Genomic DNA, 7,480 nt, shown 5'->3' with positions numbered 1-7,480 from the left:
ACTGCTTATTTAAATCATTAGGTGTGATCAGTAACCTGGGAATGACTGAGACTACACAGTATAGTCTATGCCATTTACATGCAAATGCACATTGATAGATCGTGGACCCTTTAGGAAGTAATGAAACCTTGCTCCCCTATGGGTTCCCACAGGCACCTGTGCACACCCTCTTTCAGTTAGTGGCCTTAGTAAAGTACCTGCTTTTTGTCAGGCATTGTTCTGCACATTCAAGAATTGCTCATCCAGTAGAAAAGTAAACTTAAGCTCTTCCTCTTGGTCCCATATTGAACTCGAGTTGGAAGAGGTGAGTCTGGTCTCAAAATGGAGCGCCATGATCCAAAGGAACCAGAACAGCTGAGGAAGCTGTTTATTAGTGGTCTGAGCTTTGAAACCACAGATGATAGCTGAAGAGAGCATTTTGAGAAATGGGGCACACTTACAGACTGTGTGGTAATGAGCGATCCCCCAAAAAATGTTCCAGGGGCTTTCGTTTTGTGACCTACTCTTGTGTTGAAGAGGTGGATGCTACAATGTGCGCTCGGCCACACAAGGTTGATGGGTGTGTGGGGGAACCAAAGAGAGCTGTTTCTAGAGAGGATTCTGTAAAGCCTGGTGCCCATTTAATGTGAAGAAAATTCTTGTTGGTGGTATTAAAGAAGATACAGAAGAATATAATCTGAGAGACTACTTTGAAAAGTATGGCAAGATTGAAACTATAGAAATTATGGAAGGCAGGCTGAGTGGAAAAAAGAGAATATTTGCTTTTGTAACTTTTGATGATCATGACACAGTTGATAAAATTGTTGTTCAGAAATACCATACTATTAATGGGCATAATTGTAAAGTGAAAAAGGCTCTTTCTAAACAAGAGATGCAGTGTGCTGGATCACAGAGAGGCTGTGGAGGTGGATCTGGCAACTTTATGGGTTGTGGTGGAAACCTTGGAGGTAGTGGAGGTAACTTTGGCTGTGGTAGAAACTTTGGTGGAAGAGGAGGCTATGGTGGTGGAGGTGGTGGCAGCAGAGGTAGTTACGGAGGCGGTGATGGTGGATATAATGGATTTGGAGGTGGCAGTGGCAACTATGGTGGAGGTCCTGGTTACAGTAGTAGAGGAGGCTATGGTGGTGGTGGACCAGGATACGGAAACCAAGGTGGTGGATACGGTGGAGGAGGAGGAGGATATGATGGTTACAATGAAGGAGGAAATTTTGGCGGCAGTAACTATGGTGGTGGTGGGAACTTTGATGACTTTGGAAATTGTAGTGGACAACAGCAGTCAAGTTATGGACCCATGAAGGGGGCAGTTTTGGTGGGAGAAACTCAGGCAGTCCCTATGGTGGTGGCTATGGATCTGGTGGAGGATATGGTAGCAGAAGGTTAAAAAAAAAAAAAAGGAAAAGGGCTACAGTTCTTAGCAGGAGAGAGAGTTGGGACAGGCGTCCCAAATGCATTAGAGGAATTGTAGTGTCAGTTAGATGTACATTCCTGAGGTCTTTTATCGGTTGTAGCTTTTTCTTTTCTTTTTCTTTCATTACATCAGGTATATTGCCCTGTAAATTGTAGTAGTTGTACCAGGAATAAAAAAATAAGGAATTTTTAACTTAAAAAAAAAGAAAAGTAAACTTAAGTATGCTTTTACCTAATTGTTTGGATTTACTTATTTTTGTTTTATGTGTATGAGTGTTTTGCCTGCATTTATGAATATGCACCATATTCATGCCTGGTACCAACAAAAATCAGGAAAGAGTATCAGATACCTTGGAACACAGTGGTTATAAGCCGCTGTATAGTGCCAGGTCCTCTAGAAAAACAGCCAGTGTTCTTAACCACTGAGCAATCTTTCCAGACTGAACTTGGGTATTTTTAAGTAGTCTAGAAACAGAAAAAAAAAATGTATAGTAATTATATTCCCTTAATCGCTGTAGTTAATTTTCATGTGTTCTGTTTCAAGTCCATCCCCACACTGGGCTCTGTGCTTAATGGGAGCTACGACTGTGTCTGTTTTTGCAGACAAGTACTGTCCGCCCCCGGCGCTAGGATCTATCAGGGACTCAACACCTGGGAAATTAATGAACATTCAAACCTGTAAGCCAGCAAATGAATGAATGACTTTAATACTTGGATATGTTTACACAGAACTGTGGCACTTTTAATACATCCAATGTGTATCAGCATGGACAGTGTATGTGTGCTCCACGGGGTTACTGTTCCCCTCTCCATTAACCTCATATGTCAGCCGCTCTTCCTGATGCCCTGGATAAAAGGAGAGCTGAAGAAGCCCTTGAACAATGCTGCCATCTTTTGACCAAAGACGGCACCACAGCTGGACTAGCAAGTTCTCATCACTGCCTCTGAGTATTTATGAAAATCTTGCCACTGAAGTCGATCTTTGCCTAGAAACCCAAGAACACGCTGCCATCTAGGAAAAAAAACAATGCCCATACTAGTGTCTGGCTCTGCTGTGTCTACTTGTTGGCTTGCAGGACTATAAGCCTTGCCCTCTGCCTCTGCATCCCAGCACCATGGCACAAAGCCTTTAATATGTGAACAACTGTTTTCTATCAGAATTGCTGGGGTACAGTCACTCAATGGATACTGGATGCCATTACAAATCCTTTCTCCAAAAAGCATGGGTGCTAAAGACTAGTCCTGCTCAGTTGGGAGTTTAGGGAATCCATGCTACACTCAGTGCAAGATGTGCACCCCTGCCCTCCCCCTGCTCACACCCTCCCCTCTTTCTCTTGTTCAGCTCCTCCTTGGCCTCCTCTTATTCACAAGCCCATTCTCTTCCTCCTTTCCTCCTTCTCTCCCCTTCTCTGGAAAATCTATTCCAGCCACTTGGGTCAATAATAATTATAAATCTCTGGTTACAAAAGAATCGTAATTGAAACTTAAGATCTCCCACCATACTCAATAAATGTATGTGGGTTGTATTAAAGGCCCTTCTAAAATAAAAGAATAAAACACTAGGAGAAATACTTTATATATAGCCTGTGTAACTCTGTTAGGAAAATTATGGCAGGTTCTCAGAGGGCTAGAAAATGTCTTAAAAACACTGATTTGGGGTGAGTTGGCTGAGTGGGTAAAGACACTTGTTGCCAAGTGGGAAGACCCAAATTAGATCTTGGAACCTACATGGTAGGAGGAGAGAACTGATTTCTTGCAAGTTGTCCTCTGACCTCCACACTCATGGCATGTGTGTACATGTGCATTGGCTACCATAGACACAGAGGTGCACACATATAATAAATGTTGGAAATATTTATTTTTAAATAAAGACTTGAAAATTGTATTCCTTTAGAAAATTTTCAAATTTGAAAATCTGGTTGTGATGCCAGGGAGCCTTTGTACAGTTCAGATTGCAAGAGTATAGCATCCCAGCATCCCAGCATCTCAGCATCCCAGCATCCCAGCATCATCCCAGCATCATCCAGCATCATCCAGCATCCCAACAAACAACATATTCCAACAAAGCCAGGGAGATGAGACACCTTGGGATGGTCCCATAAGGATGGTCCAGGTCTGGGAGATTGCATGGGCAAGTGAGTGATATACAGACTGGTTAAAAATGTAGCCAATCCTCAACTTCTCCTGTAGAAGTTTCTAGCAGACTCTTGTTTCAGAGAAGGGAAAGAATTAAAGAAGAAAACAAAATTGTAGGGCTTAGAGGTTTGTCACTCTTTGGGGATTGACCCTCTGGGCAAGACAGGAAATACATTTGTAACCAGATGACCATCTTTTCCTTTGTGTGGGCCTTGTGCGTTGATCAAGTGAGGATCTCCTCACTTGAAAGAAGATTTTTGGTTACCAGGTTCTCACTTGTCTTTACCGTTCACTACCGTTCCTGACACAGATTGAATGAAACTAATTGTCCAGATTTAAAGTTCACCTTTGAACTCCTGCGTCTGAATAGTCATGTCAGCAAAAAGGAAAAATAATTATGCTTTAAGTAGCAAACTTTTATTATGACAGAGAAAACTAAACAAAGCAGCAATTTGTCTGATTTTATATCTAGAAGCTACACCAATATACTTCTCTGGCCTACATGAAAGCTTTCGGAGAACCTGGCCTTTGCACCCTCGTGTGGGTGTCCTAGCTCACCAGAGATGGGCAGCTTTGTGCAAAGGTTTTTCAATCCCAGCCAAACAGTGTTGAAATCACTGAGCAGTACAGCCTCTATATGTCTCCTGCCCACTTCACAAAGTAAGATACCTGCCAGCAATTTCCTGTGCTGACAGAATAGGGACAAAGCCCCTGAGCAGAGGAGGAATGGAAACCTGGCTGGCTTAGGCTGGTCATTTGGGAAGACTAATGCTGGGCATGACATGCCTGACATCTATCACCTGGCTGTTTCAACTTGTCATGTGACTCCGTGTAGAAGACACTGAGCCACTCGTTCTTCTCAAGCCTAGATTTCCAGACCTTTCTCTCTGGAGAGCACTAAGCCCTCGTGGTGACTTGGGTGAGAGAGACATGAAACCACTGATAAAGACACGTACGTCTCAAATGGAGAGGAGTGATTCTTGGACAGGAGTGCCAGGGGAACTGCTCATGTCCCTTTACTCTGAATGAACACCTGTCATACACGTTTCACCTGCTGACGAAGTCAAACCCCCTGCAGCCCACTGAAGGAGAAACTGCTGAAGTCTGGGTCCCACAGCCAGAGATGCTGATGTGATTTCTTGGGTTTGGCTTCTGGGTCAGGATTGTTAAACCTCTTCGTGTGATTTTTACTATGCAGCCAAGATGAAGAGCCCACTGTGTCAGTACAAGGAGCCATTAATGGATTGGGGAGTGTGATTTATTGATGTGAAATATTAAAATAAGTTGAAGCGATATGGATGGTCTATTGAATTTTTCTGTCAGATGCTTGAACCATTTTGGAATAACTTTATTTACATTTTACAAATTGTTTGCTTTGTATTGAATTATTGAGCTCTTTTTGTTGTTTGTTTTCTAGTCATGGTTTCTCTGTGTGATATCCCTGGCCATCCTGGAACTCTCTTTGTAGCCCAGGATGTCCTCAGACTCACAGAGGTACACCTGCTTCTGCCTCCCAAGTGCTGGGATTAAAGGTGCGTACCACCACGCCCGGATATTATTGAGCTCTTGTCTGTATTAGAAACCCATACAGAGATGGATGGTGGCCACTGTGTTAATTATAGACAATTATTAACAAATAGGAGAAATAACAAATCTCAGTATTTATGAGGTATCTATGTAAACAATATTTCCTTGTGGGGCAGCCCTGTAATGGGATAATCCCAGGAGCCTACGAGGGTGACCCTAGCTAAGACTCCTACCAATGGGGGATACAGAACATGGACTGGTCATCTTGTGTAACCAGACAAGAATTCCACCAAGCCAGCCATATATCCTTTGACCTAACATTTGTCCGGCCTTCAAGATGTACTGGGGCAAAGGAGGTGCAGAAATTATGAAATTGGCCAACCATTGACTAGTCCAGCTTGAGACCCATGCCACAAGAGGAAGTCCACCCCTGACACTGCTTGGAGGATCCGGACCCAGAATCTATATAGCCCAGAGACCTAGGATGATTGGCAAATAATAATAATTATTAATAATAATAGTTCAATGAATTGATTCCTAATGATAGTCTGCTATACTCATAGATTGGTGTCTAACCCAATTGTCATCAGAGAGGCTTCATTCAAAATCTGATGGGAACAGACCCACTGTTGAAGAGGAGGAAGAAGGATTGTAGGAGGAAGAAGGGTCAAGGACATCACAAGAAAATCTACAGAATCAACTAACCTGGGCTAGTAGGGACCCACAGAGACTGAACTGGCCACCAGGGAGCTGCAGGAGTCTGACATATGCCCTCTGCATATATGTCACAGCTGTGTACCTTGGTCTTCCTGTAGGATGCCTAACAGTGGGAGTAGGAGCTGTTTCTGGCTCGTCTGCCTGCTGTGGGGACCCTTTTCCTGCTGCCGGGTTGCCTCATCCAGCCCTAATACAAGGGGAGGTGCCTAGTTTAACTGTTGATATCTGTGGGAGGACTGCCCTTTTCTAGAGAGAAGGAGGAGGAGTGGATGGGGGCACAGAGGAGAGGTTAGGGGGAGGGACTGGATGGAGAGATGTGAGAAGAAACCGGCCAGGATGTAAAGTGATATATGAAAAAAAATTAAACAGTACAAAAAACCAACTGGGATGGATTGGAGAGATGTTTCTGTAGTTAAAAGCACTGGCTGCCCTTCTAAAGGACCTGGGTTTGATTTTCAGCACCCACTGGCAGCTTACAGCCATCTGTAACTCATATTCCAGGAGCTCTAATCTAATATCCTCTTCTGACTTCTGTGGACACCAAGCATTCATGTGGTACACATACATACATTCAGGCAAAACACTTATATACATAAAATAAAAATAAATAAAGCCAAGAAAATACTAAAGAAAATCTGAGGAGAACACTTGATGTTTAATTACTTTTTTCTATGACTTTCTCACTTTGTGGCAAGCTCATATTGTTGAATTTTCTCATGTTCATCACTGACTACACCTGATTGGATAGACAAGCATGGTCGCTTAGGTGAGGATGGCCACCACAGGCTCATATGTTTAAATACTTGGTCCTCAGTGGGTGGAACTGTTTGGGAAGGATTGGGAGGTGTGGCCCTGTTGGAGGAGGTGTGGCCAATGGAGTTGGGATTTAGGTTTCAAAAGCCCATGCAATTCCTAGTTAGTTCTTTCTGCGTCCTACTCTCGGTTAAAAATATGAGTTCTTAGCTACTACTCCAACTCTATGCCTGTCTGTATGCCTGTCTGCTTCCATGCGCCACAATATAATGGTCATAGTCTCTAACCCTCTAGAACTGTAAGTCCCAGTAAGCTTTTCTACAAGTTGCCTTGGTCATGGTATCTCTTTATAGCAATAATAACGTAACTTAGACACTGGCAGAGAATCTTAGTATGAAAAGAAAAAAGTTCACTTACAATTGCAGAAATATGATTCTAAAAATACTATTGTTTTGTCCATTTGTGTTACTATAATAAAATAATGTATAAAGAATAGAAATTCATTACTCACACTTCTGGGGACAAAAAGGCTTGTGATGCAGGTTTCAGAAAATCCAGCTTTTTCTAAAGACTCGAACTTTACTTTCAAGATGGTGCCTGGGTGCTGTGTCTTCACATAGTGGAAGGGATTGACAGGAAAACACTTTCTCAAGCCCTTCACAAGGGTGCTGATCCTACCCACAAGGGTATCACTCACACAGCTGAATCATCACTCAAAGCCATCACCATTTTAGAAAATTATATCTTGTTATTTCTTTAAGATTTTCAGACAACCTAATTTGATAATATTCACCCCACCCCTTCCTCTCCTCTTCAGTCTGAACCTACGCCCACTTTGTCTAACAGTAGAGGTTCTGTTCCTCTGGCTCTAGAACTCTTTCAATTTCTTTTGGGCTTGTACTGTAGATGTAATCATTAGGGCTGTCCACCCCGCAGAGTT

General features: G+C 42.8%; 1 pseudogene across 1 annotated transcript; it reads left to right on the top strand.

Annotated features, from left to right (window-relative positions):
* The first annotated feature begins 285 nt into the window (after positions 1-285).
* Positions 286-1,376, top strand: LOC311605040 (heterogeneous nuclear ribonucleoprotein A3-like; annotated as a pseudogene). The gene has a single exon. The product of its transcript is annotated as a heterogeneous nuclear ribonucleoprotein A3-like (transcript).
* Positions 1,377-7,480: the final 6,104 nt, after the last annotated feature.

This window comes from Acomys minous (genome assembly GCF_964271855.1).
Source record: "Acomys minous genome assembly, chromosome: 9".
NCBI lineage: Eukaryota > Metazoa > Chordata > Mammalia > Rodentia > Muridae > Acomys > Acomys minous.
Note: the sequence above shows the minus strand (reverse complement) of the source record. Positions and strands in the feature narration are given on the sequence as shown.